The following is an 8607-nucleotide window of genomic DNA, read 5'->3' on the forward strand; positions in this document are numbered from 1 at the left end:
TCGGCTACATAAATCCCATCGACTTCTTCTTCCAGGTCGTTGACTTCATAAAGACCTGGATATACGCCAGAGATGTTCCCACATTATGATCCTTGGTCATCATTTCCACATGTGCCAGTTAGTGTTCTACATATGGGAGACGGAGATGAGGACATAAACTTGGATATTATTTTTGATGACTACTTTCTTCGTCCTACAGCCAGTCCTACGGCACCATCTGCATCTCCGGCTCCGCGAGCCGCTCAGGAGCCCTCTCACATGCCATCTCAGGAGCCCATCGACACACAGGTTTATTTTTTTACAATAAAATAATGTATTAATTAATTATTTTATTAATCTAAACTAAATTATTTATATGTATTATATGTTCATTCTTCTGCGCCTGTGGACCCGACTCCTCATGTTCACATTGACCCGTCTCCACCTCCACCTACAGCTCCGGGTAGCGCTCAGGAGACCGTTGAGGAGCCAGCTAAGGAGCCCTCTGACCAGCCATCTCAGGAGGCCGTCGACACACAGGTTTGTTTTTTTACAAAATAATTTATTAAATAATTGTTTATATGTTATTTCATGTTTAGTTTATGAAACATTAAATTGTTTATATGTTATTTCAGGTTCATTATTCTGGTCCTGTGGTCCAGTCTCCTTCGATTGAGTCATCTCCTGAGACATCTATTGAGGCTACTCAGGTGGAGACCGCCGCCGTCTCCCACAGGAAGCATATTTTCACCCAGGGCCTGAAGAAAGAAAGAAAGGATGATCATGCCATAAATCATCCTGTCATTAAGAGGAGGAGAGAGGATCTTGATGATAGTGATGGTGGTGGGGTTAGGAGGATCCTTAGGCCTTAGGAGATTGTATATGTGTAAATAAAATGTACATTTTATGTTAATATTATATATATTTTTGGGTATTATTTCTTTTAATGATAATTAGTTATTTAAGTATTTATTGTCGATTAATAATAACTCGTGCGACGTCCTATATTAATTAGAACTCTATAACGACGATCTAAATGTATATGTATAACAAGTTTTCAAACTTACTTCGGAGCATTTTACAACCTCTAAAATGACGATCTAAATATATATGTATACTTTATGTAATGAGTCGATATTATTGTACACTAAAAAAAAATATTAATTCTATATAAAATATTTATATACCGGTGTTTTGAAACGTGACTAATTTTCGGTCAAAGTATGGAAAAAAGCTTAATTTTGAGTTTGATTTCAAAGAATAAAGGATGGGGTCGAGGGGAAAGGCATTTCACCACAAAATCTGTGCGTGAAAGGACCAAAGTGTAAATGTACACTTTGTCCCTTTCACGCACAGATTCTGTGCGTGAAGCCTAGTTTGGTTTTTTTTTTTTAACGGGTTAGTTTGGTTCCAAAAATTTATTTTTGGGTTAGAAAGTCTTGGGCTCTCAAATTAGTGGTCTTTAATTTTTGTCCTTCAGCACTTTTGGCATGGTATAAACTTAATTTCGGCTGGCATAGTTAGTGTTTAGCTTCAACGTATGTATCATAAAATCCCATAAGTTATATCGGACAAGACAAAACTTTCAACATTCAACATCATCTGAGAAAAGGAATAAGCTTAGATTTTGCTCGGCATAGTTTTTTTTCTTTTTTTTGTTAACTAAACCATCATAATGATGGGAATTTATTAAAATAACGATTCTGTACAAAAGAACTAATCCTAGGAGAGTTTGAAAGCAAAAAAAGAAGAGAGGCAAACAAAAATGACAAAAAAACTAAGCTAAAAAAATAAGCTATTAAGCTAAAAAACATTAATGAAAAAGCACTTTGAAATACAAATTCTGGTGCCTTGACCTTTCTCCATTTATCACACCTCCAAGCTCTCATCAGGTGGTATGGAACAAGATCTAACTGAATATCATTCAGGCCTCCAAAACAGTTTTCAAGTCACATTTCATGCAATTTTCAGCTTGTGCAATTCAGCAAGTATTTCTTGTGCCATATGTGCCATTCCTGTTGTGATTTGAGACTAACACAGCTAAAACCTCTCTGCATGGGAATGAACATGTAATCACACTAATACCACCCATACAAATAGCTTCCAACTGTACTAAATCAATTCAGCAACAGAATCTCATGTATGGCAATATAGAGCAGCAGCTACTGATCATCTGCAGATGCCAAGTTTCTTTTCCTCCTCATGTTTGTAGTTGTATAGTGTCTGTGGCATATCTGATTCTCAGATATGGTATCTGAGACTTATCTGAGTTGAGAATTCTTCTAGACATAGTTGTTAATTCCTGAAAATTATTGAACTGTTGTGTACCTGCAAAACCAAAAGGCATAGTTAGCGTTTAGCTTCAGCATATGTATCATCACATTTATACAAGTTATGGCGGAAAAGACAAAACTTTCAACACTCAACATAATCTGAAAAATACTACACAATCTATGCCGCATAACTTAATTCCTAGAGAACTTGTGCCGAGTGAGGCAAAAGTTCAGTGTCCGAAGATAAAAATGTTATTAACTTATGCCGAGTGAATCATATCTGTATATTTTCATTAAATAAGCAGCAGGGCCAAAAATTAAAGACTAGTCTGTATGAAGGGAAATACGTGCAAAACCTTAAAAATAAAATAAAAAAGTAAAAAATTATTACCCATCGAATATGGGTTTTGGATTGGGTCGGGCTGGATCAGTCTTTTTTAATTGAATTTTTATTTTTAAATTAAGAATAAAAATGGATTACCAACCGGAAATTGAATTATCTGGCATATGTGATTTTTGTGTTAGTAAGGAAAACGTTTTGTGATTTTTGTGTTAGAAAACATAATTAAGTGACTTTGGTGAAAAAAAAGTCAGAATTATATGACAATCTATGAAATTTACCCCAAGAATTAATTCAAATACGTTATATTCTATGAGAAGTTATTTGTTTGGATCCAGTGGACATAGATAGGGATAAGAGTTCGCCTGATTATCACCTCTAATTTGGATCATGATAAACTTGATATTGTACTAGTGAATCAGCCGCGCTACGCGAGGTTGCAAAAAACTTTATGTACGTAAGTTAGTTATGAAATATTTTTTTCTTATTCTTGAACAATCAAAAAAATATTTTTTTCTACAATTAAAAATATCTTCAAATTTACTAAACACAAACAATTTAAAATACAAGTTTATAAATTTTTATTCAAATTAAAAAAGTAGTATGATGTTGTTATGGTACTTTATAATTTAAACTTAGAAGTATACTAAATAGTACTTATATTAAAAAACGAAGCCCAAAATTAAAATCATAATGTAATCTTATGAAATGTAAAGTACCATAACAGCATCACATTAAATTTTTATTACTCACATCAGAAATACTTTCCTAAAACAAAACTCAAAAATATTTTCCTCTAGTTTTCATCATTAAAATTAAACTTCATAAAATAGTTTTGTTTAGGTAAAATTACTTTTTTTTTGTAAATTAATATATGTAGGTAAATATATTTTTACATGATTGTATTGTTTAATATATTTTTTCTTATAATATATACTTAGTAAGTTAAAATATAATTGTCTTCAAAAGATTTCCTTCATCTAAGAATAATAAAAGAATAAAAAGGCAAAATGAAAAGCAACAAAGTAAGGAAAGTAATATTGAGTACATAAATTCCCAAATTAAAGGAATGCTTAACACAAATCTTTGCCACAAATGGACGTGGATAATGGAATCAAGATGGGGAGATTATGTAAAATTTATTTTCTCCTTTATTTTTTTTTACTACATCTTTGTTAATATTGTCCTGATTTTCGTATAATCCCTATTTTACTCCAAATTTTATGCAAAATCTTCTTCCACTTTTTATTGTTTTACCATCCCAATCCTTCAATATGTATCCTACAGTATAAATTTATCATAGGTAATATTATATAAAGGAGTAAAAAAAAATGAAGAAGAAGAAGGGAGGAGAATAGAACTCCCATAAACTCTTTTGTTACAACAACAACAACAACAACAACAACAACAACCCAGTGAAACCCCACATCGTGGGGTCTGGGGAGGGTAGAGTGTACGCAGACCTTACTCCTACCAAGGTAGGACGGCTGTTTCCGAAAGACCCTCGGCTCAATAAAAGCATAAAAAGAAGTCAGATAAGGTTAAGAGATTCTGATAAGAGATTCAAAGCGATATGGAAATGAAATAATGCAAGAGACACAGATAACACAGGATAATCAAAGCACAGATAATAGCAGAAATCGGAGCAGATAACACAGGAAATAACAGAATCGGAGCACAAGAAATTATATTGCAATAATGCGACTACTAATAAGAACGGATAAAGAGACTATCTACTAGCCTTCTACCCTAATTTGGGTCCTCCAAACCATCCTATCTATGGTCATGTCCTCGGTAAGCTGTAGTTGTGCCATGTCGTGTCTAATTACCTCTCCCCAATACTTCTTCGGCCTACCCCTACCTCGTCTGAAACCATCCATGGCCAACCTCTCACACCTCCGCACTGGGGCATCTGTGTCTCTCCTCTTCACATGCCCAAACCATCTCAATCTCGCTTCTCGCATCTTGTCTTCCACCGAGGCCACCCCTACCTTATCCCCAATATCCTCATTCCTAATCTTGTCACTCCTGGTGTGGCCACACATCCATCTTCCTAATCCCATAAACTCTTTTGTTAACTTTAATTTATTGCAGATTCAATACAAGAATAGAAAAAAATGTCCATGGAATCTAAGTACACTCTCCTCCGTTACCCTATCAAACTTATCTTTAACTTCCCCAAATCTTTTAGCAATATCCCATTTTCATCCTCATATTCATCTATTAATGTTGACGCAACTGCTTATAAGGTAAGTGTCCGGAAAACAATGGCGCATCCTTTTCACAGGATTCTTTTCCAATCTTTTTGCTAATCCTTTTGAAGGGCAGTGTCAAAATAAAAGCAAGCCACAAACGAAGCTAGTTTGAAGTGGAAGAGCGTGTGTGCTTGAAATCAAATGCTATTGGCTTTGTATATATAGGTTTGACGTTTGCTGCTGTTATATTTACGTTAGCAATGATCATATTAATGAAATTTATGGGAAATGAAACGTGGGTTTTAAAAAAAAATAAAAATTAGTGATAGAGTAGGATTTGATTGAGGAACGAGGGTGTAAAAGAATAACTGATACTCTATAACAATAGGGAATGACATAAATAAGGTGTAGTTAATTTTTTAACAGATTTTCTAGGCCTCAATTTGTTTGAAGTTTTACAGCGTTAATAAGTTAGTGACGCAGAAGAGAAAGGATTTGATGAATAGGAACGTGGGTTTAAAAGAATAAATGATACTGCTAGTAATAAGGAATGATATAAATAAGGTGTATTTAATTTTTTTTGTATAGATTTTTTAGACTTCAAATAAGGGGGTAAAAGTCAGAAAAAAAGATAAATAGAATCCTTATCCATAGAGAGGTGTCACATCGCCTTGTTTGTGCCTAACTTTATATTATATATATAGATTTTTCCTTCTTCATTCCTTGGACGGTCAAGTTTTCTGTAGAAAGATTTTGTTCTTTCTTATTCCCCTTATGAGAATATTGAACACCTTTCCTAAATTTATTTATTTTTCACACCTTTCTAAAATTATTATTGGACTATTTCTTCTATGTGTTCATGATCGACAATGTTAGGAAGAGCGTGGACTATTTTCTGCCTCACATTTTTATTTTTTTAAATATGATTTTATACACAAAAATAACATAGTTTCCTATTAAAAAGAATTGTAGAAATATCAGTCACGTAAGCAAGGAAAAGACCAAAGAGAAAAGAAAAACATGCAACATCATAGAAAAGTCCTAATGTTATGGTCGCCAGATTTGGTAGAATTTTGATAAATAGCCAGTTATATATTGTTGGCTTTCATTAATTTATATATTATATTTATTCTATTCATATTTTTAATGTTACAAGCAAGTGAAGTAATAAATAAGAAAACCAAGTTGTAGATAATTATTGTTGGTTTAGAGACAGATTCCTTGTGCACATCAGTTGAATAGTATCTTCTAAAGATTATACGCTTACTTGTATCAACTTGATATTTTGAATTTAATTATATGAGCTGGCAATTTTCTGTATTTTGCTTTAGTCGATTATAATTATATAAAGCAAGTAATACCATATAATATTAGTTGCTAGGTTAGGAGTCTATTTACTTATTATCGTAGAAATGAGTTCATATATGAGCGTCTTTTAACTTGTACGTTGAAATTATTTTTATAAATGTATATATAAGAAATACTATTATGGCGCATAGCAAGAAATTGAAAACGATAGTTCATTTGACGAATAATCAAACTATGAATTATTGGTTTCATTCATGGAAGAGTAGGGAGAGGAAAAGTCGGAGAAAGAAGAAAAGAAACGCTATATACTTCACAAAATGCACTTTCAACTATATTTTGGGTTTTAGTGTGTAGACTGAAAAAGATTATACGTACAGGAATTGAAAAACTATAGGAAAAGTGAAAAGCAAAAACTGTTCTACCGAGAGAGAAATATCATGTCATGAATGTAACCTATAGACTAGTACTTCTTTCTTTCGGGCACTTTTACTTATTCAGTATATTAAAAATACACATATTCACTTTTACTTGTTCAGTTTGAAAAATCAAGAGATAATTTATCATTTTACAATTACTCCCTCTATCCATTTTTACTTGTTCATGTTTGAGTTGGAACACTCCTTAATGAGCAATAAATAAAATGACAATTTTACTATATCAGCCCTAATTATAATAAATTGTTTAAGTAATTGGAATTAATCAAACACACTTTAAAAATTATGCAATCACTAACAATTTCTTGAAGTTTTCAGCCCAATAATAATTAATAATGGTAAAATAGGTATGAAAAGATAAATTATCTCTTGATTTTCTAAACTGAATATATATATATATATATATATATATATTTGATGACAATGGAACCCGCAACCACTATCCTTTGAGTGCGGACAGAGTAAACTCAGCTCCTGTGTAATAGCACGCAAAAACATTTATATTTTTAGTTCACTAGACAAATAAAAATGGATGGAGGGAGTATTAAGTTAATATATTTTCCAATTTATTTTTTAATGAGTGAGATGACTTATAATTACTTCTCCTGTTGCAAAATAAATGTCACTTTAACTCATTTCACACCCATTAAGAAAAATAATAAATACGAGATATAGTTTACTAAGTTGCCCCTTAATTAATAGATGTTTCTTGAGAATTGAACACTATTAAAAAAAAAAAAAAATTAAATATAAAGGCATAATTAAAAAGAATTACAATGTTTTGCCTTGAATTCCTAAAGCGATACTTATTTTGGGATAAGTTATTTTTGATAAGGCGATACTTATTTTGAAATAGAGGGAATAGATTGTAGAACTATCATTTTGTTAATTGCTTCTCAAAGCGGTGTACAACAATTAATCATGGACGGAGAGAGAGTACAATCCACCCACTAATCCCTAATAGGGAGTCCCTAAGTCAAACACCTTTAATTATTCACTAAATATCATAAAGTCGCACCAATCTTTAACTTTAAATAACTTGAAATCATGATTATGTCATTTATTAAGTATGCGGCTAATTGAGATGCTAAGCAGCTAATTATTGTTGGTATGACGTGGATTAGTTGGTTTCTTCAATAGATTCTTTTTTAAATTATGTTGTACTATTTTGTTTATATTAATAATGTGAAGACTTCATCTTAGCTTAATCATTTCCTGATCAATAATGTTGATTAGAAATTTATAAAGCTTTAACTGATGACGATTAATAGAAATTTATGGGTTCCCCTATCTTGATTTAAAAGATAAACGCAAACCAGGATGGGAAGGGTCTAAGCATATTTATTTGTGTGAATTCCTTCCTAGACGAAGAAAAGAAAAGAAAGAGGAAAAAAAGAAGAAGGAACCTGACATAAATGTTTATAATTTGCAAGGAGAAATAAGTGGCTTAACAGCCTCTTCAGATATTAAAAAGAAAAATTTGGCACAAAGTCTTGAACGTAACATAGGATATCACACAAATTATATATAAATTAAATAACACAAATGTCTTATGCACGTAACTAGACATTCCACACTGTATCACCCCAGTTTATATGATAGTCCGGTGATATTTGATTGGATATGAAATTTTAAATATAAATTAATTTTGCTTTATTACTGTTTACTCTTAAAATAGATAACAATTAAATTTGTACGCGGTGCAAAGGATATGCGGTTTGATTTAACACGAATGACTATAAAGCGATAAACAGTGAAGTAAATGCAAATATAAGTGATCAAACCACAGTAAAGTAACGGTTGGCCTCGGGTTCTGGGAACCGAGATCGTGCTACAGTGGTTGTATAACGAACAATGAACAATGAACAATGATGGAACACTTAGAAATATGAATGAACACTTGCTAACAATTGTATTGCTTTTTGGATTTGTGCATATGAAAAAGAACCGCTTAAAGTGAAGGGGGGCCTCCTCTTTATATAGTAGAGCAGTCCTAAGCCTAGTACAAGTCTGAATAAGGCACATAATTTTTCAATAACTGATGGGCAAGATGGGTGCCGAAATATCCGGCTGGCGGA

The sequence above is a fragment of the Lycium barbarum genome, chromosome 10 (genome assembly GCF_019175385.1).
Source record: "Lycium barbarum isolate Lr01 chromosome 10, ASM1917538v2, whole genome shotgun sequence".
NCBI classification, from domain to species: Eukaryota; Viridiplantae; Streptophyta; class Magnoliopsida; order Solanales; family Solanaceae; genus Lycium; species Lycium barbarum.